General features: G+C 46.4%; 1 long non-coding RNA gene across 1 annotated transcript; it reads left to right on the top strand.

Moving 5' to 3' along the window:
• Positions 1 to 12,180: 12,180 nt before the first annotated feature.
• On the top strand, positions 12,181 to 25,534 carry LOC139179979 (uncharacterized). Its single transcript, XR_011564281.1, has 3 exons — positions 12,181 to 16,035; positions 17,542 to 17,590; positions 20,901 to 25,534. It is a non-coding gene; the product is annotated as an uncharacterized lncRNA (long non-coding RNA).

Below are 25,534 nucleotides of genomic sequence, written 5' to 3' on the forward strand. Positions count from 1 at the left end.
CAAGAGTCTTCTCCAGCACCACAGTTCAAAAGCATCAATTCTTTGCCCTCAGCCATCCTTATGATCCAACTCTCACATCCGTACATGTCTACTGGAAAAACCACAGCTTTGACTGTATGACCTTTGTCACCCCAAATCCATAGTTTACAGGTAGGTTTAATTCACTCTTGGTGTGGTACATTCTATCAGCTTTGACAAATGCATAATGACATGTATTCCCCATCATGGTATCCCCATACAGAATGCTTTCACTGCCCTAAAAGTCCTCTGTGCTTCACCTAGTCATCCTTCCCACCCCCTCACCAGTGGCAACCACTGATCTTCCTACTGTCTCCATATTTCGCCTTTTCCAGAACGTCATATTTGAAATCATACAGTAACCTTTGCAAATTGTCTTCTTCCACTTAGTAATATGCATTTAAAGATTCCCCAATGTCTTTTCATGGCTCAATAGTTCATTTCTTGTTAGCACTGAATAATATTCCATTGTCTGTATGTCCTGCTGTTTACATATCCATTTATCTACTAAAGGACATCTTAGTTGTTTCCAAGTTTTGGCAATTATGAATAAAGCTACTATAAATATCCTTATGAAGGTTTTTGTATTGACTGAAGCTTTCACCTCCTTTGAGTAAATACTAAGGAACATGATTGCTGGATCACATGGTGTGAGTATGTTTAGTTTTGTAAGAGACCACCAAACTGTCTTCTAAAGTGGCTGCACCATTTTGCATTCCCAACAGCAATGTCACCAGCATTTGGTGTTTCAGTTTCTATTTTCACCATTCTAATAGACGTGTCATGGTATGTCTTCCACCAGACTTCCCTGGTGGCTCAGATGGTAAAGCGTCTGCCTACAATGTGGGAGACCTGGGTTCAGTCCCCGGGTTGGGAAGATCTCCTGGAGAAGGAAATGGCAACCCACTCAAGTATTCTTGCCTGGAAAATCCCATGGACGGAGGAGCCTGGTAGGCTACAGTCCGTGGGGTTGCAAAGAGTTGGACATGACTGAACGACTTCACTTTCTTTCTTTCATGGTATGTCAATGTTGTCTTTTCACATTATATTTTTATTGAACAGTGTTGCTCTAGACATTGGGATTCAGCAGTGAGTGAAATCTACAACATCCCCAGGCACATGAAGATCCTATTTTTGTGGAAAGAGATAACAGAGACAAGCCACACAGCCTTTCCTAAAGAATAAGACCAAAAGACCTGATTCTAACCCGTCATTTCATAAATGAGACATGTGTTTAGAATGGAGGTAAGACAAGGGGGTAAGAACAGTTTATTGCTGCCCTGACACATCCCTGAGAAATTCAGCAAGAACACCTACCAGAGTCACAAAGAATAAGGAGCTGGTAGACCTTCATATCATGTGTTCTAATGCCTTGATTTTACAACAGAGGGGAAAGATTTGGGTTAGGCATGTGACTGATCTAAGATCATACACCTGGTTTAAGACAGGGCAGAACTATCCTCTACGTTTCCTGAGTCCAGCTTTAATACCTGAAATCAGTCAAGATGAAACAACGAATGAGAAAGGGAAACCCCAAGTCTCCGACTGGGATTGCCCTGCCAGAGCAGAGTCTCAAGGCAGCCCCCAGCACCACCTAAGGAAGCGAAAGTGCCTTGACTCAGCAGTTCCACTCCTAGGACTCAGCCTACAGACACACACACAGGTGTGCACAACTTAGGTATATGATTACTCACTGCAGTATTGTTTCTCATAGAAAGCACTGGAAGTGATCCCTGTTCATCAGTGGGAGGCTAGTTAAATACATTATGATGCATCTATGCAGGGCCATAATATAGAGAGAGTACAAAAGTGTCAGAAAACTCTTTGTGTTCTAAAAGGGAGCAATTTCCAAGATCCATCATTAAGTTAAAAAGTAAGGTGCAGACAGGGTACAGAATATGTTCATTTTACCCTGGAGACTAGAAAGGGATGGGGGCCTTGTCATTGCCTTCCCTCTACCCCTCAATAGGGGTTAAGAAACTCACATACCAATTATGAAGACAAAATAGCCACCCACTGTCCTGACTTTTGGGCTTCCCTGGTGGCTGATTGGTGAAGAATCTTCCTGCCAGTGCGGGAGAACTGGGTTTCATATGTGGGTCAGGAAGACCCCCTGGAGAAGGGAATGGCTACCCACTCCAGTATTCTTGCCTGGAGAATTCCGTGGACAGAGGAGACTGGCAGGCTACAGTCCATGGCATCACAAAGAGTCAGGCATGATGGAGCAACTAACACTTCCACTGCCCTGATTTTCAGCTCCTGTTACTCAGGGAATTTGAGCAGCTCAAGGTTCTACAGGCTGAGCTTTGAATTCCTGGGACACTCGGCACCCTTCCACTGGTGACCCTTTGGGAAAGTAGCCTGTCAGGAGCCGTGGGGCTGTCCAAGGGCTCCCCTATCTGATTGTGTCAGGAGGTCTGGCTTTGGCCCAGCTCTGCACCAACTTGATATGTGAAATCAGACAAGTAGGTGAACTGCCTGTTCCAACCGCATCCCAATAATACTGGCTTCCTAGGGACAGAGTGAGGTCACAAAGGAGAGTGTGATGCCCCCAGACCCTGACTGGTTTCTGAGGACACCAGCACTCCAGGAAGGAACATGGGCTCTTTGTGGTTAAAGAAAAAGGTCTAGGGGAGACCTTGCCTGGTTAACAGAGGTTATCAAGTCTTTCACTGCAGACCTTCTCAGAGCCTTGAAAATGCCAACTGCATTGTGACATTTGGGTGTGGCTACAGTATGTATCATGTCCCAAACTCTTCTGACCACAGCACCACTTTGGAGGAAAACAACTTTAAAACCTCCTGGAATAAAGGTAATCCATGGAACACAGTTTGACAAACTCTGTTTAGATAAAAGCAGGGTAAACACAAAACACTATTCATAGACACAATGGTAGAGATAATGACCGCAATATAAATTCTTATCATTAACACCCCCTATTCAGTTGCCCTGGCCCTGCTCACAGTATGAAGTAGTTTTATTTTTTCAAACTGTGGATCATAAACCATTAGTAGGCAGTGAAATCAATTTAGCCAGTTGCAATCCCTGGGTCAGGAAGATCCCCTTGAGGAGGGCATGGCAACCCACTCCAGTTTTCTTGCCTGGAGAATTCCATGGATAGAGGAGCCTGGCGGGCTACAGTCCGTAGGGATGCAAAGAGTCAGACACAGCTGAAGTGACTTAGCGCTTGTACACAACCAGCTCAAAAAAAATGAATTTGACTTGAATGGAAAATAAGAGCACACTGCATTTAAGACAGATTTTTTTTTTTTTTTCCTGAAACACATGTACACATATGCCCATGCTGGGTTATGCCAGCAAACGTGTTTCTCACTGTGGGTTGTGGTAGGAAAGTTTGAAAAATACTGCCATAGAGCAGATGAAAGGAAAAATCAGGTGAGGGGTGCCCTCATCTTCTGACTCAGCCTGTGTGACTCTGGTGAGGGCTGCGGGGACAGCGGCCTCTCACTGGCGGAGCGATTGTGGAATAGATTTTAGGATTAGCAGTGTCACCTTGCCGGACCCGAATAATGACAGAGGCCCTCTTTGTTATTCACCAGGCTCCAGAAATGCAACCATTCTTTCATTCCTTTTTCAAATGCTGCTTATCCTCCCCGACCAGAAAGCACCTTTCTGTCTGGGAAAACAGGTTTGTTGAAGCTCTCGCTTCTTGCTTCAACTTAGACATTCAGAATGCAGCTTAAACTCCGAAGACTCACTTTGATGTCTCTAGCTATTGGATTGTCCTTTTTTAAAACTGCAGTGACTTGGCCCAAGTCTTTTCTTTTTTCTGGTTCTATGTGATGGGGGAGTATTGTTTAAAACGTTGAAGTGTTTCGCACTGACCAATTAGAGCAAACATCCTGTGGATCTTTATTTATTCCTTTATTAAGGTGTGCTTTTTCCAAGTCCCAACTGAGCCCTTAACCAGCTGTGTGGCTTTGAGCAGGATCTGCTCTCTTTGTGCCTCTTTCTTCCCATCTGTCTAATGGGGGTAATGAAATCTGCCTCACCAGGAAGTTATGGGAATTAAATGAGGCAGTCTCTATTAGACCCTCATCACAGTCCTGATGCATGGTAAGAGCTCAATTAAGAACTAATGTAGTCACTGCTCCTCCTCCTGCTTCTTGGAGTGTAACTCATCTGTTTGCTTGAAACTTGAGGTGAACTGGTTAAGCCTCTAAATCTTTCAAGGGACGTTTCAAGGTTTGTAAAAAAGCCTAGAGTATTCAGAAGGGTGTTCCCAAATCTCCAGATACCTCAGCTTTCTTTCACTTCCTCCCTGGATGGGCAGAGCCTAGTGTCTTGAAAAATCCAGGTGGGCTCCTGTGTGCCTTCGGGAAGCACTTGGGACCTTCCGAAGGTGACCTCAGCCTGCCTTCCCTATAGGGTCTGCCCAGGACTTTGCAGGTGGCTCAGTGGTAGAGAATCCGCCTGCAATGCAGGAGACGTAATGAGACTCGGGTTTGATCCGTGAGTGGGGAAGATCCCCTGGAGGAAGGGCTGGCAACCCACTCCCGTATTCTTGCCTGGAGAATCCTCTGGACAGAGGAGCCTGGCAGACTACAGAACATGGGGTCTCAAAGAATCAGACACAACTGAGCAAGCACTTGCAGGACTTTCCACTGAAAGTTCTGCATCCTGGGAACTGCCTCTCTCCCCAGAAAACACGAGTCAGTTACCCTACTTCCCAGGTCCCCAGTGTTTACCTCTACACCCTCAACCAGCGTTCACTGCAGCCTCTCGCTGGGAATCACCTCCCTTCTCCAACACTCAGCCGTCTTGCCCCTGGGCTGGGCTGGGCTCTGGCTCCCAGAGTCCCTTGATTTCAAATGCCCCAGGTTCACTGACATTTCTCGCTTGACTTATTCACCTTCTCAACTAGACTCTGGTCCCTTAAGGCCAGGAACTATGTCTCCTCCTATCAAATTCAGCCTTGTATCCCTCAGTAACTTTCAGAGCAGAGACCTGCGAGGAGGCCTGGTGAGCCCAGCGACTGGAAGCAGTTGCGGAGGGAGGACCAGGGAGTGACTGATGTCAGGAGAGGAGTCAGGGCGGCAGCACCAGGAAGAAGACCCAGGACTGCCCCTTCCTTCCTTCGCTGCTCAGTGTTCAAACCCAGGAGCTCCTAGCCTGCTCCAAGCGTGAGTAGAGTTAACTGAGAGTCCTTCTCTCAACTACAGCTTCCAACAGCAGCGATAATGTGGACTCTGACCTGGATCAGAGTCTTGGTCACTGGGCCCTCTCATCAGAAATACTCAAGGCCTTTATTAAAAACATCTCTGGTGGTTTCAATCAGAATCTTGGGTGGGGTCCAGGAATCTGCGTTTGAAGAGTTGATTCTGCTGTAAACTAAAATTTAAGACACCTGTGATCTAGTTGTAGCACTTCCTGACTTGCCCCACCCTCCTGGACTTGACCACTGGCTCTTCCCCTCCCAGGAAGGCAAGTGTAGGCTCAGCAGTTTCTGGACAAGGGGACTGGTGAGAGATGGAGTTGCCCAATAGCATGGGCTCTCAGAAGAAGGAGTGGCTAGAGCTGACCTTTTCATCTGCCTTGGGGTAGATGCCAGGATCTAGGATTGGTGAAGGGGAAAGAGAGCTGCAGGGCAGCCTGGACGAAGACACCAGGCCTGTGCTTCCCCACTCTAGCACATGGTCTTCCTAGATGGATAAAGGAGCATCTTTGTTTTAAGCTTTGCTTTTTTTTTTTTTTTAATTCATCCATAGTCATTGTTAACCTGGAATTGGTCCCCAAAAGAGGATTTCAGAAGAGCCTTATCTTATATTCCCTAAAATTAAGTACACAGTTTTATGTGTATTGAGGGGGGAAAGGAGTAATTCAGGCAGGCTCTCTCTGCTTACTCTTTGGAGTAAGGCAGAATAGAATAATAGTTAATGGTGTAGATTATTATAATTCAGGGTCAAACTCAATGAATTTGAAGTCTGGCCATCCCAGTTTACAAGCATTGACACAGTTACTCAACCTCTCTGAGGCTCTGTTTTCTCATCTGTTAAATGGGTATACCCCATAGAGTTGTTGCTAGGATGAAATGAATCAGTACATGCAAAGCACCTAGAAGAGTACTCGGGCCACAGTAAAGATTACTGATCATTAGCTATGATGACAAAAGGGCAAGTCTTCCAAAGTCAGTGATCCAAAAGTAGGTTAAGAAACACTGAAGTTCTCTGGGGACTTGAGAGGCCACATGTGGCATGGTGTTTGTGTTAGTCGCTCAGTTGTGTCTGACTCTTTGTGACCCCATGGACTGTAGCCCAGCAGGCTCCTCTGTCCAAGGAATTCTCCAGGCCAGAATGCTGGAGTGGGTAGCCATCTCCTTCTCCCGGGAATCTTCCGCACTCAGGGATCAAGCCTGGGTCTCCTGCGTTGCAGGCAGATTCTCTACTGTCTGAGCCACCAGGAAAGTACAGTACCCCCCTCACTGAGATCTGAAGGCTCTGTTGGTCACTGTGGGGCTGGGGACAAGCAATCTCACTCTCCAAGCTTATTAACTGGTCTGTAAAATGCGAGCAGTCATGGTACTTACTTCCTGAGATTCTCATGAGGGTTAACAGAGAGGCTGCCTATGGGGAGGCTCGGCAAGCATCCCCATCCATCATTTTGGTCACTCAGAGACTCCTAGAAACAGGAGTTCTCATCTCTCCAAAGCCATTTTCCATCCCACCGAAGTAGTTGGGAAAACCGTCCAAGGAAAACTCTTTTCCTCCCTCCACGCTTTCAGATAAGGCATAACTTGTCTGCAAGGGAGCCATTACAGGCAGAACAGGCTCCTAACTGTTGGCCTCAGGGTGGAAAGAATCAAGAATCCCCCTTGGAGCTGGAAGTGAAAGGATGTCTCTCCCTCACCTCCCCCTCACCTCCCCCACCCGCCTCCCACTTGGCAAATGTGGCTTCCCTCTGCTTTCTGCTGGCTCCCAGGGATCCTCCCAGCCCTGTTCCTCATATCTCTGGGGCATCAGGGCGGCTCTGAAGACAGCTCAGGTGCCCTAGAGCCATTAGAAGGTGCCAGAAAGTCTAACACTTTGATTCAGGAAAGACTTGCCTAAAAATAGAACCACAAAATCTCAGTCCACACAGGAGTTGGAAGCCCTGAGATGCATCTGGTCCAACTTTCTCAGTGCTCGCTTAGTGTCTGCTGAAAACAAACCCTGGGGCCCTCCTTGGAGGTTCAACTGCGGTTCTGCGGTGAGGCCTGGGATGCTGGGTATGAAGGTACATCTAGGGTGGTTCCCGCGATCAGGCAGGTTATTTACAGCATCTCTGGAACAACTCTGAGAACAGTGAGCATACCATCACCTCTATGGGGTGGGGGAGAGATGGGTCTTACTGGTTGACAGTGTGGACATGGAGCCAGGTGTGGGTAGGGACTTTTCCCACTTGCTAACTCAGCCACATTCAACCAGTTACTGAACTTCACTGAGCTTAACTCCTCATCCATGGTGTGCTGCTGCTGCTGCTGCTGCTGCTGCTGCTACTGCGTCACTTCAGTCGTGTCCGACTCTGTGCGACCCAATGGACGGCAGCCCACTAGGCTTCCCCGTCCCTGGGATTCTCCAGGCAAGAACACTGGAGTGGGTTGCCATTTCCTTCTCCAATGCATGAAAGGGAAAAGTGAAAGTGAAGTCGCTCAGTTGTTTTCGACTCTAGCAACCCCATGGACTGCAGCCTACCAGGCTCCTCTGTCCATGGGATTTTCTAGGCAAAAGTACTGGAGTGGGGTGCCATTGCCTTCTCCGATCCGTGGTGTAGGGACACTAATTAATTACAGGCATCTACTTCCCAGACGGTCAGGAAGCTTACTTAAGGCAGCCTAGAAATGAGTCCTTAGCATAAAGCTCAACACGGCCTCTGCCTTCAGTAAACAGCAGCTGTGAGAGTAATAATAACAATAACAAAAAAGCAGTCTTACTTATGTTAAGCTGACACTGTCCCCTTAAGATGCACACCCACAGCACTCTTTCTGCCCTCCGTAGTCCAACTTCCTGATCTCGTCTCGTGTTAGGTTTTCAGGTATCTGCAAGAGGCAGAGCCCACACGCCACTTTTTCTTTTCCTTTCTGTTTTACTGAGGTCTGATTGACGACTATAAATTGTGTAAAGTGTACAACATGTTTTGATATATATGGACATGGTGAAATGATGACAACAATCAAGCTAATGAACACATAGTTATCTTTGTATGCGTGTGGGTGTGCGGGTGAACACTTAGGGTCTCCTCTCAGCAAATTTCAAGTATATAACACAAATTTCAAGCAACCGTATTCACCATGCTGCACTTTAGGTCTCCAGAACTTCATCTTACAACTGAAAGATGGACCCTTTGACCAAAATCTCCCCCATCCCTCCCATCACCCAGCTTCTGGTAACTGTCATTCTACTCTCTGTGACTAAGTTTGACTATTTTTTAGATTCCGTGTATAAGTGAGGTCATGCAGCATTTGTCTTTCTATGTCTGGCTTATTTCACTTCGCATAATATCCTCCAGGTTCATCCATGCTGTCAGAAAAGGCAGGATTTCCTTTTTATTTATTTATTTGGTCGCTCTCCGCCCTCCTTGGTGCACACAGACTTTCTCTAGTTGCGGCGAGTGGGGGCTGCTCTTCATTGCCGTGCATGGGCGTCTTCTCAATTTTTGTGGCTTCTCTTGTTGCAGAGCACAGGCTCTAGACTCACAGGCTTTTCTGTAGCTGCAGGACATGGGCTCAGGAATTGTGACACACGGGCTTTGCTGCTCTACGGCATGTGGAATCTTCCCAGATCAGGGATCAAACCTGTGTCCCCTGCAATGGCAGGCAGATTCTTATCCACTGTACCCCCGGGGAAGACCCCCCCCTTTTTTAGGCTGAATAATATTCCATTGTGTATATATGTATGTGTGTGCATATATTTATACATAAACATAGTATGTGTGTGTATGTATATGTATACACACTACCCACCATATTTTCTTTATTGTTCATCTGTTGACAATGCTTAGATTGTTTCCATATCATGGCCACACCCCACTTAATCACCCCCACCCCTGCAAGATTTTTTCTACCCTTGAATGTGAGGACCTCAAGGCAAGGTGATAACCTCCCAGGCTTGATTTGAGGAAAAGATAGAGATCTCCCCCTCAGACTTCCTGTGGTGTCACAAAACCCCAACACTTCCCATTTTACCTCTGAAAGGTCTTTGTAAAAATGTTTGTGACTCAAAGGAGAAACAGGTGACTTTGGCAGCCAATAGCCCACTAGCTCAATTTAGCTGTAGAATATGTTGGAGGAGAGTCAGATGCTGAGGAAAAGGGCCCCAGGGCCTAGACTCTGCCTGGGATCAGAGGTCGAGGGGCCTGCAGCAGCTGGCAAGCCAAGGTGGCTGATCCCAGGTGTCCTGAGCACGCACCCTCCCCACTCCCCACCCACTCGCACTCCCTCTCCCAACAAACAAGTGCCCCAAGACCTCTGAAATAAGAGCTCCCTCTTTTCTCAGGAGGGAGAAAGTGAAAAAGTGAAAATGAAAGTTGCTCAGTTGTGTTCACTCTTCACAACCCCTGCAATTCTCTAGGCCAGCATACTGGAATGGGTAGCCTTTCCCTTTTCCAGGGGGATCTTTCCAACTCAGGGATAGAACCCAGGTCTCCCGCACTGCAAGCCAATTCTTTATCAACTGAGCCACAAAGAAAGCCCAAGAATACTAGAGTGAGTAGCCTATCCCTTCTCCAGGGGATCTTCCCGACCCAGGAATCGAACCAGGGTCTCCTGCATTGCAGGCGTATTCTTTACCAACTGAGCTATCAGGGAAGCCCTCAGGAGGGAGAGGTGCCTTTAAAAACTTCCCATTAACTGGTTATCATGGAATGGAGGACAAGATGGATTTTTCCCAACTCTGAGAGGAATCCAGAGTTCTCTTCGTATAGTGGTTGAGAGCTTAGGCTCTTGAACCAGACTGTCTTGTCTCTACCTCTTAACATTTCTAAGCCTCTATCCGTTCACCTGCAAAATAAGTAAATAACCAGTAATCACCTCACCTGGCTATTTGGGACATAAATATGTGTGTGTGTGTGTGTACTTAGTCATGTCCGACTCTTTGCGACCCATGGACTATAGTCCACCAAGAGCCTCTGTCCATGGAATTTTCCAGCCAAGAATACTGGAGCAGGTTGCCATTTCCTCCTCCAGGGGATCTTCCTGACCTAGGGATGCAACCTATCTCCTGCATTGGCAGGCAGATTCTCCACCACTGGGAAGCCCTTGAGACATAAATAAGATCATCCATATAAAAATATATAGCAAGCCTTTGCTACTGTTACTGGTAGAAGAAGCTAAAGCTACTCTCCAGCTGTGTGGGGAATGGTCCAAATGTGAGGTGTCTTTTGCTTTGCTCCTCATGGTTTGATCAGCCACAGCTGCTCTGCCTGTTTCCACAGCTGGGAAATGTTTGGTGTTAAGGTTCTGGGTGTCAAAGCATCATATGGGGTCCCTGCGAGTGGCTGTTTGTCCACAGAGAGAGGGAAATAATCTGGATCAAGGGGTGGGGCTCACATCCCTGAGCAGCTGCTGGGTGAGGCAGCTGAAGTGACGACGCCCAGGGCTGTTCCTCTAGCTGCCCCGATGCTCTTTGTGACCTGGACTCTGGCATGGCTGCTGCCCCAGGAAGGGGAGGACCAGTCTCCGTGTCCTTTTCTCTGAGCTTATGGTAGGCACTTTGGGGGCAGGATCAGGTGTGGGTTAAAGAGTGTTTCTGGTGACTTAGGAGGTTTGGTTGGAGGGGAGGGAGCAGTTGCGGTAGGGGTGGGTTTGAGGTGGGGATCTCTTCTTTTCCTAACAGCCTCAAGCCAGAGGTTTGAAGCCACCCAGGGCTGATTTTTCCTTCTGTTTGCCTTTGATCTCCGGGAGGCTAAGCCTGATGGGTGGTCCCTCCCAGAGAGGATCTCGGCCTTTCTGCGTTCCTCTTAGCCCACTTATTGTGTGGCCACTGTGGGCTGCTAAAGCCACCAGTAGCCAAAAATGTTTTTTGTTTTTTTTTTAAACTACTAACAAAGAAGACTTCCTCTATCCTCTACTGCACTGAGAATCAGTAAACTTTCAAACAGAGATGAGAGATTAGGATCAAAATATGAAACCAGAAAAAAAAAATCTCATCCTGTTTCCTTGGGAGTTTTGCTGCAACTTGATGAAATATTCCTGGCTTTGTAGCTCGTCCATACTCACCTCTCGCCCGGGTCTAAGAGCGATTGCCCTAAAGTCTGGCAGGGGGTGGAGGTAGGGCCAGGGTCCTGTCTCATGAGAACTCCTCTTTGGAAGGCAAGGATCCCTCTTGGAGAGCAAGATCTTCCTTTTCCTTCAAGTCCAGTGGTTTTCCACTTGACGTCTTGGTAGGCTCCTCGGGGCTCTGAGCTGGGAGGACCTCGGGGTCACACGGGGAGCCGGACCCTGTTGTCATGATGAAGAACCTGAGAGGAAATGACTCACCCAAGATTACAGCCAAATGAATCCTAGGGGGAGATCACACCTCACATTTCAGGGTTGAACAGACTTGTGTCCAAATAACCACTGTACGATGCTGTATATACAGCCGATCTTCCTGAGACATACGTTCATCCACATAAAACAATACCTCCTTTTGCAGGATGGTTGTGAGTATGAAATTACCGTCTTCTACGGTGCCTGATCCTAAACTAATAGGCCATGAACTAATCATCTATGAGCTCCACCCCCCGCCCCCACACAGAGTTATTAGTCACACCCTTCTCTGCCCCAGTTCCTGCAATACTTTATTACTCTCTTGGGGTATTTTTTAAACTATTTCAATATAATTATTAAAGTCAGTCTCTATCTATGAGCACCTTGAGAAAGTTAGAAGATCCAAGAGGCAACAACCACAGTCCCCATTCCACTCTTGTACCTGCCCCAAGCCTGAGCTCCAAAACTCCCACACCCCAATCCATTCACAACAAGATGGTAGATGTCATACACCATTGGCCAGTGGTGGCAGAGATGGCATCAGGAAAATCGGGTGCAAGGGCCTTGGCTTCCTGGTCTCCACCTCTCCCCTAGGGGTGGGAGACCTACCCCCTCTTTGTCAGCATCCTACACCCTTGGGGTCTTCCTTCTCCCTCCTCATTAAGATGTGAAAATGACCCATATGGCTTCAAGGAGGCAAGTCAGGGTTAAGATTTGCATTTTAAAATAAAATCTTTTAGCTCCATGCTTTTTGAAGTATAGCCCTAGGACCACGTGTATTAGCATCACTTGACAGGCTTGTTGACAAATACTGAAGTCTGTAATCTGAATCAAGAAGGTGGGGCCCTGGAATCTGTATATTTATCAAGCATCTGAAGTTCACCTTAGACTAAAGTTTGAGAACAGATGAGTTAAGTCCCAAACTGTGCAATTTGGGGCACTAACCAGTGGGTTAGAGAAGGTATTTAGAGGGGATACATGCACTGACCTCCCTTTTACCCCCAGAAACATCCTGTATTGAGCATCCTGATAGTAAAATCTAGCTTCTTCGAATCAGATTGGATGCACAGCTCACCTTTTCGCTGCTCATCTTTGTTCTTTCTTATCCTTATGTGGTGCTTGCTATTTATATTAAAAAACAGAACAAAAAAACTCGAATGCAGTTGAGGCTTATCCTCCAAGTGACAGATGAGAAGCAAAGTTACTGATGTGATTTGAAGAGCACTAAATAGACCTCCCTGAACTCCAAAACTCTCCCCAGCACGTTGGCCTTGTCTCTGAAATCCCATTTTAGGTATTGCTGTGTGGTATGGCTTTGCATTTCGGAGGGTCTGTGTGTTGGGAACACCAACGCACTGGGGATCCATCATTAAGCCACCCAAAATTCACAATAATCCCCCCACTGCTATGCGTTTCTTTAATTCTAATGTTCACAATTGGTGTTTACACAGTGTTCTAGAAGTCAGACATGTGGGTCTCTCTTGCTAGACTCTAGACTTCTCACTGCATATTTAACTTACATGACCAAGCAATTACCATCATGCCCATTTACCTTAAAACAACTGCTGTTTTTATTTTATGATGTCTTTCTGTAGTCATTGTCACTGTGCATATATGATTTTACACAAGTGTGATTGCTCAGAAACTGTTTTGCATTTTTTGTTTTACAAGCATTATTTTCCCGTGTACTTTCCCATGGATCTACTTAAACTTAATCATCGTCCTTATTAATGGTAAAGCCATATTTCATCAATTTGATAACATAAAGTTTGCTTAACCAATTCTCTTTTGTTGGGCATTTGGGCAATTTTTAGACTTTTAACACTCTGAATCACTCTACTATAAATATCTTTGTCCAAATAACTTTTAAACTTCTGACAAATTTCCTGGAGTTGGCTTCCCCAGAAGGGCATTTCCCAGGACCCATTTGGATTTCGAGCTCTTGGAGGGAGAAACTGATCTTACAGTTTCACTGACATTTCATACCCCCTGTGCCCACCTCCCAACCTCTGATCTCACTGAGGACAGCAACCCACCTGTGGGGAGGGAGGGCTCTGTGCACGCACTGAGTGACGCTGTGAGGGGTAGCCCTGTCTTTCCTACTGTCCTTCTAGAAATGAGCTGATGGTCTTTATTCAAGAAATAGTCTCATCCTTGAAGGTTTCAGCTGCCGGGACACATTGTCCAGTGGTAGCTGGAGAGGATGCTCCAGTGATGATGGAAGAAGGGTCCTCGGTGCAATCGGTTGGCCACCCACATGTCAGCTGTAGAGTTTGGCTTGGATGGTTCTTGAGAACTGCTGTGGGTCCCTTTATTTCCTGGCAGCGAGTGATGAGGACAATGAGAGGTTCTTTGCCTTAGAAAAAAGGTTCCTCAACTAAAAAACCCAAAACCTTGGTGCTGAGTCAAAGTGAGGTCTGAGTTGTATTTTCAGGAAATGAGGAACATTGCATTTTAAGTTATCTGTGTTCAGGAAACAAGAAAGGAGAGGTTAATATCCTATTAGCGGGAACCTTCATGGGCCCTCAGTGTTCCAATAAACTGGCTTACTAGGGGCAGTGTGGGCCCTGGGAGTCCCAGTCCTGCCACTTCTGGGCTGTGTATCAAAGGGCAAAGTACTGACTCCAGTGATATTCTTGGAGGCTGTACAATGGGGACAATGTTGATCCTCAGGGGCTCTACAGAGTGATTGGGAAATTCAACAATGTAATATATGTGAAAGTGCTTTGTAAGCTCTAAGCTAATGCCATGTATTTCTGTTATTATTGGTATTTGGATTATTATCATTGGCTAATGGGAGAAGATTCCTGTTATGCCTTCAAGTGGGGCTATGACCTGTGCCTTCTCTTTGAGCATCAGGTAACTGAGCTTAACAGTTAAGCTCCATCTTGTTAAGAAAATTAGGACTTTGATCATCATGTATTGAATGTTATTTTATGTGCAAGACATTGAGCTTCCTGTGGAAAGAGAAGGAAAGTCCAGGCGCCAGCGTCTTTCCCACCTACTGCTTGATTCAACCCCTACTAGAACCTCATATGATAGACGCTATTATTCCCATGTAATAGCTCAAAATTTACTTGCCACATGTGCTGTCTCTGACAATGCCAGACCTGGGATTTGAACTCTGTCCAACGCCAGGGTCTATGCTCTTGCCCTAGGAACTTGTTATTTCTCTGTCCCTGGGGACTTTAGTCTAGATGGGCAAAAGATCAAGATATATAGACAGGGAGTATGACAGGAGGGAAAAAGTACACTAATAGCTTGCTATGGGTATTAGTTAGCTATGGCTGCATAACACACCACCTCCAACTTCAGTGGCTTAAAATAAAAAACAAATAAATAGCGCTCAAGTCTATGTCTTGACCAGGTGCTTCTTCTGGTCTAAGGTGGCCATACTCATGCTTCTGTGGACAGTCGTGGGTCATCTGTGGGCTGATCATGCCAGGGCTTTCTCCCATGCCTGGGGCCTCAGCTGGGAAGAGAAAGTGAAGTCAGCTCTGCGTCTCTTAACGTCCAGCAGGTTGGCCTGAGCTTGTTCTCATGGCAGGAGCAGGGCTCTGACAAAACAGAAGCAGGTAAGACCTCTTGGGGCCCAAAACGGGCCCACTGTGACTTCTGTCAAAGTCACATAGCCAAGGGCTTAATTGAGGCCATCTCTGCAAGAAATCTATAGTACAATAGTTCTATTCTGCATGCTTTATCTGTATTAAGGCATTTCATCCTCATAACACCTCTATGAGATGGACACTGCATGTTGCCTCACTTTACAGATGGAGACATTGAGGTATGGGTGGATTAAGGAAATTTGCCCAAAGTGGGCTTCCCAGAAGTGATAAAGAACCCATCTGCTAATGCAGGAGACATAGAGACACCAGTTCAGTCCCTGGGTCAGGAAGATCCCCTGGAGAAGGTCATGGCAACCTGCTCCAGTATTCTTGTCTGGAGAATCCCATGAACAGAGGATCCTGGTGGGCTACAGCCCATGGGGTGACAAAGTCAGACAACAACTGGGGCGACTTAGCACTCATACATGGTGCATCTGCTAAGTGACAGAGGGAAGAGTCTCGTGTCACAGTGAGGTGTCTTCACAGCACACTGCTCCCCTGGGGAAGGGCAGACACCAAGGCCATGGAGGGAGATGAGACAGGCTACAAGGTGGTCAGTTTAACCACCTTACTTGACCTCCTTCTCTTGAGAAGCTCTGAGGGAAGGGAGGGAAGGTGTTCTGGAGGGAAGGTGTTCCGGAGGGTGTCAGAGTGCAGCCACAACGGCCGGCCCCTGTACCCCTGAAAATGTTTGTTTTGTTGCATTTAATTTTTTAGAAAGGTCCCCTGGCTGGAACTTCCCGTGTCTGGCCCGGTCTGTTTGTCTGGGTTAAGAGCTGGGAAGCCCTTGGACGTCGGAGGCCCCAGCTGCCACGTCAGCTCAGCATTGTCACAAAAATAGCCCTTCTCAGGGAAGGCAGGTACTTCCTCTGCTGGCTTCCCCTCTCAGCCTGGCCCTCAGAAGAAAAGAGAGCAGAACCGACTGCACACAGGATCGGGATGTGGCTGGTAAGAAGGCTTTACGGGGACTCAGCAGTAACAAAGGGAGGAAATGAATATGCAGTATTAGTAATTATACTGTACACATCCCAATTTGTATTTCAATATGTCATTTCCATAATAAAACTGCCAAAGCCAGTAACTAATGACGCGGGCTCATGTCAGGGAGTTGGAGGAAGATTGGTTGGGGGGAGGGGGGACACAGAGGCTTTTTTTCCCCTAATAACAAAATTGCCTTCAGTGAGAAACTCCTGGCAGGCTGGCTTTTTACAAGGCAAATGTATTCCAGGAGATGAGGCTGTGACCCCAGGCTTCTGTGGAAAAGGAGTCAGGGTTGACTGGCCAGCTGAAAGCTCCTGGAGTTCCATAACTGGGGTAGTTGCTCCAGGGTGGAGAGGCAGCCTACAGGATGGTCAGGCCAGAGCAGAACAAACTGAGATGGGCTTTGGAAAATCCATAAGATAAAATCATGAGCTGGCAGCAGCCTTGTGAATTGGGCTGTCCTACAAAGGCTCCTAAAGCTGAAGCTCCAATACTTTGGCCACCTGATGCAAAGAGTCGACTTACAAGAAAAGACCCTGATGCTGGAAAAAATTGAGGGCAGGAAGAGAAGAGAACAGCAGAGGACAAGATGGCTAGATAGCATCACTGACTCAACAGACGTGAATCTGAGCAAACTCTGGAAGATGGTGAAGGACAGGGAAGCTGGGTGTGCCGCAGGCTGTGGGGGTCACAAAGAGCTGGACATGACTTAGCAACTGAACAGCAAGAAGAAACAAAGGCTCCTGAAACTATTATATTGTTGAAAACCACCATGCCTTTGCACATGCTATTTCTCCCACTTGGAATGCACTTCCCCCCTCCTTTGCCTACCTGTTTGTCTGTTTGAACCCAGCATATGATCACCTCCCTGGAAGCCATTCCTGACCACCAGTCCCCAGCATCGGATTTCATATTCTGGGAGAATCTGTTTTCCAAAGATTCAGATAACATCTGCAACACTTACCAAACAGGTGGTAATTGTCACTTCACTTCTCCCCTCCCTGCCTGGACTGTAAGCCCCTATCCCCTGAGGACACAGAACTCTATGAGCCCCTTCTGGAAAAGAGGAACAAGAGCAAATGGCACATCCCTCTCCATCTCCCCTATGGACAGGTGAGACTGGATTTGTCCAAAGCTCCTTTCCCTTCTTATAGATGGACTAGAATATAATCTTCAGGAAAAATGAGAGAATAAATATCTGGGCATTAAAAAGTAATAATAGGTCCACTGAATTATATGGTGTTCCCTGGTGGCTCAGACAGTTAAGAATCTGCCTGCAATCTGCCTGGGAGACCCGGGTTTGATCCCTGAGTTGGGAAGATCCTCTGAAGAAGGGAATAGCTACCCACTCCAGTATTCTTGTCTGGAGAATTCCATGGACAGAGGAGCCTAGTGGGGTACAGTCCACGGGATTGCGAAGAGTCGGACGCAACTGAGCGACTAACACTTTTCCTTTCACTTTACCAATTACAGTGCTCTTTGTGGACTACTGCAACTGATTTTCTCATAACAACACAATGAAGTAAGTGGACAGGTATTATTATTCTCCTTTCATAGAAAAGAAGCAAGAATAAGTGACTTGTCCAAGGTCACACAGATGCATGGAGCTGAGACTTGAACCTGGGTATTCAATTCCAATTCCAGAACTCTTCCCACTAATATGGAAAGTGTCAGAGGTGGTTTCATAAAGTAAACTGCTCATCAGACTCCGAAGTCATCATAGCCCTGAAAGTGGACAGCTGGAGTTACCATTAGCTGAAATTTTTAAAAGAAGCTAATACAAAAAGGTTTAAAATATATATATACAGGAAGAGCTTGCCTCTTCTGAAATTGACATTGGGTGAATGTTCTTTAGAAATATTCTCTAGTGAATTTCTATCTTAGACCCAGAAGTTTTGGGCAGAATGAAAGAAAATGAAGTAGTTTCCCCAACTGAGAGACCCAGCAAACACAAGTTTTCAAGTTAAAATTTACATACTACTTAGTTTGATCTTCGGAGAAGGCAATGGCATCCCACTCCAGTATTTCTGCCTGGAAAATCCCATGGATGGAGGAGCCTGGAAGGCTGCAGTCCGTGGGGTCGCTGAGGGTCGGACACGACTGAGCTACTTCACTTTCACTTTTCCCTTTCACGCATTGGAGAAGGAAATGGCAACCCACTCCAGTGTTCTTGCCTGGAGAATCCCAGGGACGGGGGAGCCTGGTGGGCTGCCGTCCATGGGGTCACACAGAGTCGGACACGATTGAAGTGACTTAGCAGCAGCAGCAGCAGTAGTTTGATCTTAAATTTCTCAAAATCTCCCTTCTCATTCATCGCCTGGTGCCCACAGCAAAAATATCACACTTAGGCACTTCATTTTATCTTAAAAGATAAAACAATACCAACCAACAAGCAAATACAAGAAACATCTTCCCTCAGTCCTGTCTTCCTTTTCTGTCCTGCACTAGGCTTCTAGGAAGATCTTTCCCAAGTTCTCCACATCTCCTCTCAAGTCCACTATCCACTCCACTTGCTTCATTTGGAGCCCCTTTCTTTCTCCTGGACCATTGATGCAGCCTCTTGACCTAGGCTTATCCTCCCCACTGCCCACCAACACGAGCTCTCCAAAACCCCAGTGTTACAAACAGGGCTCCGTCTATGACTCAGCCAGGTCTTAGGCTCTGACATGGTTTCATTCAAAGGCCTGGGGTGGACAGAATATAGGACTCATCCTACAGGGTCCACCTCCTAGGCCCTGGGACCTGTGATAAGTTACCCAAACATGGAGAAAGGAACTCTGCAGCTATGATGAAGCTGGGGATCCAGAGATGAGGCAAGTAGCCTAGATTATCCAACTGAACCCAATATAACCACAGGGCTCCTTATATGTGGAAAAGGGAAGCAAGGGAGAATAAAAGAGAAAGTGATTTGGAGATGCTACACTGCCAGCTTTGAAGATGGAGAGGGGGCGACAGGCCAAGAAATGTAGGCAGCCTCTAGAGGCTTGAAGAGTCAAGGAAATGGATTGTCCCCTAGAGCCCCCAGAATAAATAGAGTCCTGCAGGCACCTTGATTTTAGCCCAGTAAGATCCATTTTAGATTTCTGATCTCAAGATCCATGAGATAATAAATGTGTATTGTTTTAAGCCGCCAAGTGCAAAGTGTGATAGGAGAGTAATACAGGGCTGTGGTCTTTCCTGACCTACTTTGCCAACCTCCTCTCCTGGTCATGCCCCCTTCACCTGCCCAGCCCCTCAGTCCTCCAGCCAGTCAGACATTCCTTAGACATGCCATACTCTTTCACACCTCTGTGCCTTTGCAAAGGCTGTTCCCTCTGACTCAAATGCTCTTCCCCTTTGGGCTGCTTGTGAATTTCCCCTTGTCCTTCAAGACTGATCTCAAGTGTTGTCTCTATGTACAGCTTCAAGCTAACCTAGCTGACCTCTCTCCCAGGCTCTGTGTGTCTATCTCCCTTTATTTGAGCTTCTAAGGTAGGTTCTATGCATTTTTGTCTGTTTTGTTCACTGCTGCATCCTTTATACTGGAGTAGGCTCTCAAGAAACAAATGTTTGAAAGGCTGGTCTTTCTTTCCTAATAGAACCAGAGATCCTGGCACCTAAACTTTTCCTTCTTTATATCTCAAGCATCTAGGGCAATGCCCAGTGCCTGGTAACTCCTCAAATATAGTCTTAATTAACTAATTAATGGCAGTAAACCACGGTTTAAAAATAGATTGCTCTAATGGCTCATGTGATTTCAGAGAAGTAAAACTTTGACTTCTCCCCTACTTCCTGGAAAAACTGGACTCCTCCACATCAGGGCAGGACATAGCACAGCTCACTCGACATCCTGTCACCTGTTCCAGCTGGTTGCGTGCTGACCATGTGTCTGTGGTTTTCATACACACACTCTCATGGCTTCTGTAGAACAACCCTGTGTGGTCCTTTACCCCTGAAGCAGCTATGAAGTCGGTCTTGGAGGCTGGCATCCAATCTACATTCCTAACACCGAAGCCACAACTCCTTCCACCCAATCTTTCACATGTGGGATGACCAGCACACACCAGCACTCACATGAACTGTTATTTCTCTCCCTCAAAGCCCTGCCCTCTGCCAATTTGCATGGAGATAGGAGGAGGGAAGAAAGTGGGCAGCGAGGGACTGCTTGTGAATTCCCCCTTGTGGTTTAAATCACAAACAGTCTTGGCAGCTATGCTTGGGTGTGTGCACAGAATATCTTCAGAAGGACATACAGGAAACCAAGCGACCGGGAGTGGTGGTCGAAGAGTAGGGGGGGAGACGTCCTTCATGTACTGGGTCACTATGTATCAAATAACATTTTAGGTGTCAGGTATATTTCAGTGGACAAGATAGGCATCACATACATCTCTTTGCACTGTTTGAATTTTTCCATGTATGTATTTCCCTTTCAAAATAAAAATAACCATTTAATTATGAAATAAAACAGAGAGGGTGGAGGTCACATCCATATCACTGAATTCTACATAGCTATTCAAAAGAATGGGCTTCCCCGGTGGCTCAGCAGCAAAGATTCTGCCTGCAATGCAGGAGACAAGGATTCGATCCCTGAGTGGGGAAGATCCTCTGAAGGAGGAAATGACAACCCACTCCAGTATTCTTGCCAGGAAAATTCCATGGACAGAGGAACCTAGCAGGTTATAGTCCATAGGGTTGCAAAGAGTCAGACACAACTGAGCGACTGAACACATACACACATTCAAAAGGATGGAAAGAACAAGATATATTTTTATGTGAAGAATAATCACAACTTATATTATTTTGTGCATGAAAAGTACACATCTATAAAATGTAATATATTTATGTTTGCACAGATGAATGCAAATGTATGAAGAAAAACCTGGAAAGACTGTGGTAAGTGATGGGGGGGGATATGATAGTATGAATGAGAATTGTACTGTTTACACTATTTACTTCTTTATCATTTCAAATGTGTTTGAAACATATAACTTTTATGCATAGAAATATATAACTTTTAGATTAAAAAAGGACCCTGAGACCCCCAAGGCTGGTCTCAGAACACAGATCCCGGTGCGGGGAGATTCCATCGGTTCTTAAAGGCTGCTTCAGTTGCAAGTTTGGACTGGCATCCCAAACAGAGCCAGGGCCCAAACGCGCTCCCTTCTCTTCTCTGCAAATTTGGAAAGCCTGCTGGCCTTGAAAACTGACACCACACCTGCAGATAAGCCCAGAGCCCTTAGGAAGGCTGGAGGGGCTGGGAGGGCTGTGTGCCGATGTGTCACCTCGGCCCCCACTCCAGGAAACAACAATGAAAAGATATTGGCAACTTTGACATGGAGGAAATTGCTTTCTTCTGTTGGAAAGAGGAGTTCTGTTTTGAGGACAAAACACCACTTGCACTGACAAAATGCTTAATTAGGAGATAAGCCAGGGAGCAGTGGGAGCGGCGGTGTTTGCCAGGGGTCCTGGGGAGCGAGTACACAGATGCTGTCCTGGCGTGCCACGGTCATTGCTAATCATGGCTCCGCGAGCCACTGCAGAAGTGGTGTGGGATTATGCTCAGGGCTCTCCTGGCCCTGGGACGAGCCGTCAGATCTGTCAGGACCTCAGTTTATTCATCTGTAAACCAGCGACTGTCATCCCCACTTCACCAAAGGTGGGGGAGATCAAGTGAGACTCTGTGTTTCAAGTTCTCAGCACTGTGCCAGACACCCAGTGCATCTGCTCAGTGGCTGGTGGCAGTGTGATAACTATACGGGCAGTTCTGCATGGTGGCTAAGAACATGGGCTCTGGGGTCACGCCACCTGGGTCAGATTTCCAGCTCCCTCACTTATCAGCTGTGGGACGTGGGCAGTCTCTTGACCTTTATGGGCCTTGTCAGTAAAATGGGGATAATGCTGGTACTTACCTCTCAGGGTTTGTTAAGATTAAATGAGCTAATTATCTGTTAAGCTGTACGTGTCTGGCCCACGGTGGGCAGCACTTGGTATCAGCTCAGTTTAGTTCAGTCGCTCAGTCGTGTCCAACTCTTTGCGACCCCATGAATCGCAGCACGCCAGGCCTCCCTGTCCATCACCAACCCCAGGAGTTCACTCAAACTCACGTCCATCGAGTTGGTGATGCCATCCAGCCACTTCATCCTCTGTCGTCCCCTTCTCCTCCTGCCCCCAATCCGTCCCAGCATCAGGGTCTTTTCCAATGAGTCAACTCTTCGCATGAGGTGGCCAAAGTATTGGAGTTTCAGCTTTTGCATTAGTCCTTCCAATGAACACCCAGGACTTATTTCCTCTAGAATGGACTTGTTGGATCTCCTTGCAGTCCAAGGGACTCTCAAGTGTCTTCTCCAACACCACAGTTCAAAAGCATCAATTCTTCGGCACTCTGCGACTATTAAGGATAACAATAATAATAAACACAGGATGAGCGCGTCCTGAGGGCTCCAAGTCTGCTTTCTCACCAGACATTTTCCCATTGTCCAGTCCTGCTAGGTTGCAAGAGACATGAAACAGGACATCCCTTCTCCCAGTTATCAGGATGGATGACATAGAGGGAAGAGGTTTTTATTCCCGACTCCCAGCTTCCCTGCTGGAGAGTTGGGACCCAAGACCCCCATTTCTTTGGTTTCAGAACCAATGCTCTGGAACTTCCCTGGTGGTCCAGTAGGTAAGAAGCCACCTGCCAGTGCAGGGTTAGGGTTCAATCCCTAGTCCAGGAAGATCCCACATACCACGAGGCAACTAAGCCCGTGCTCCACAACTGCTGAGCCCACTCTCTAGAGACCGAACTCTACAACGGGGGGAGCTATTGCAAGGAGAAGCCCACACATGGCAACTAGTGAGGGGCCCCACTTGCTGCAGATAGAGGAAGCCTGTGAGCAGTAACAGACCCAGCGCAACAAAAAAGAAAATGAACAAAGAAATAAGATTTTTAAAAAAGAACCAATGCTCTTCTCTCAACACATGGCTCACAGGTAGCCTGGTCAGATTCTCAGGGACGTGGACCGAGTGCCCACTTTGGGGGAGGATGGCAAGCTGCAGATGATTCTGTGCGGAATTGGAAACCAGAACTGGGTTACAAGCAGGTGCTGCCATTCCTGAAGTTGATAATCCTGGAAGTAGAGACAGTATGTGCCTGTCCTGGTCTCAAGGTACCCACCTTGAGAGACTTAGGTTCAGCTGGTTTTGAATGGACTCACTCCTTCCCAAAAGGGGAGGGACAGAGGGGTGCTCACAGCAAACTGCCCTCCAGTGTGGTGAGTAATAGTCAGGGACAGCCCAAAGGTACCTCCTCTGATCTCTGAGTGCTAGAGCAGATGTTACAGAGGCGGGTCCATGAAAGGAGCCACACCACCCACCTCAGGTACCTGCATCTAAAATGCAAATTGCCATGGAAAGATCTGAAGTTTGTCGTCAGCCTAAACCTTTGGCATCAGTTAAGAACTGATCAGGAAACTGTTGGCAGCTCCTTGAAAATCAGAATGGCACCCAAGTGATGGCGATGCTGCATGTGTATTGGGGAGAGGGGGTGGGATATTTTCGTATGCAGAAACAGGGAGCAAATTAACTGCAGGGCAATTTGACAAAATCTTTTATAACCTTAAAAATGTGCAAACATATACCCAGCTATTCTCTTCCAGGAATGTATCCTAAGGAAATAATTAAGGACTAAGATTTTGTTCCAGGATGTTTATTGCGACATTGTTTACAGCAGCAAAAAATATTTGGAAATAATTTAAATGCCTACAATTGGGAGGCTGGTTAAATAAATTATGGTACAGTCATACAATGGAATATTGTGTAGCCATTAAAATATTGTAAAAGCGTATTTATTGACCTGGAAAGATGTTCATGATTCATTATTGAGTGAAAAAGAGGTTACAAAACAGCCTGTACAGTATGATCTCATTTTTTATTAAAATAAAAAGTGTACATATATTTATATAAGGTAGCTTGGGAGAATATTCTTTTAGGGAAGATCTTGCTAGAGGCATATGTAATATAGGACCTTATGCAGGATGTTTCTGCATTATGATAATTTAGCTTTATCATTTAACATGCCCGAGAGGGAAGGGTGGTACAAATTAAGGGCCTGAAGTGGATAGAGTAGGTGTATTTGTGTGTATATATCAACCAAGACTGGAGATGGAAATGGCAACCAATTCCAATATTCTTGCCTGGAAAATGCCAAAGACAGAGAAGCCTGGGGGGCTACAGTCCATGGGAGTCACAAAGAGTCGAACACGACTGAGTGACTGAGCACACAGCACATCAACCAAGATATTGTAAGTAGCAGCTGGGATTTTGATGGGTTTTATTATCTTATTTTCTTCTTCTCTGCATTTTGTGTTATTTACTTTAAGTTTTTTAAGTTGATGGGGAAAAAAAGACCAAAAACAATCCAAGCCAGATGGCTGGAGGACTGAGAGAGCTACTGAGAGAGCTGGGAAGGAGGAGAGGCAAGTTGAGAGAGCAACCTGGCAAGCTCCACTTGCCTCTGAATCTCATCTGCAATCTGATCTCCCAAGGACAATGCCCATGACCTTACCTGGGCCCTGGGACACACGTTACCAATTGTCAGGCTATCTTTTCTATAATCATGTCTCCTTGGGGCAATTGTCTGGACATGTGCTAGATTCTGATTCTGGGCAGACAGTGTCTCCTCAGCCAGACTGCCATGTGGCCCCCACATTTGACATACATATCTTCTGTATTTAAGGATGGGGGACACGGCTGTATCTTCTAAGGCTAACTCTAATCCCTTCCCCCTACTTTTTAATTAAATATTTTATTTTAATACAATTATGGATCCCATTTACTCGTTTATTGTTTCCCCCAATGTAATCAGACACGACGGAGCAACTTCACTTTCCCTTTTCCCTTTCATGCATTGGAGAAGGAAATGGCAACCCACTCCAGTGTTCTTGCCTGGAGAATCCCAGGGACGGGGGAGCCTGGTGGGCTGCTGTCTATGGGGTCGCACAGAGTCGGACACCACTGAAGCGACTTAGCAGCAGCAGCAGCAGCAGCAGCATTTTAACAAGAAACTTGTCAGCGTGTATGTTTATGGTTCTCTTTTCCCAGTTTTATGGAGATGTAATTGACATAAGACTGTATAAATTTAAGGCATGTAATGTGATGATTTCATACACATATGTATTGTGAAATGGTTGCCACCATCAGGTTAACTAACTTATCACCTCACATAGTTACCTTTTTGTGTGTATGTTTGGTAAGTACTTCTAAGATCTGTTTTCTTAGCAACTTTCAAGAATATAATACAGTATTATTAACTATAGTCACCCTGCTGTAATCAGATCCCTGGAACCTATTCGTTTATAGCTGGAAGTCTGCACTCTTTGATCACGTTCACCCATTTTCCCCAACCTTGCCTCTGGCAACCACTGATCTTCTCTGTTTCTGTGGGTTCAGGTGCTCTTGGTTTTTTGTTCTGTTTGTTTTAGATCCACATGTAAGAGAGATCATACAG

The sequence above is a fragment of the Bos indicus genome, chromosome 26 (genome assembly GCF_029378745.1).
Source record: "Bos indicus isolate NIAB-ARS_2022 breed Sahiwal x Tharparkar chromosome 26, NIAB-ARS_B.indTharparkar_mat_pri_1.0, whole genome shotgun sequence".
Lineage (NCBI taxonomy): Eukaryota > Metazoa > Chordata > Mammalia > Artiodactyla > Bovidae > Bos > Bos indicus.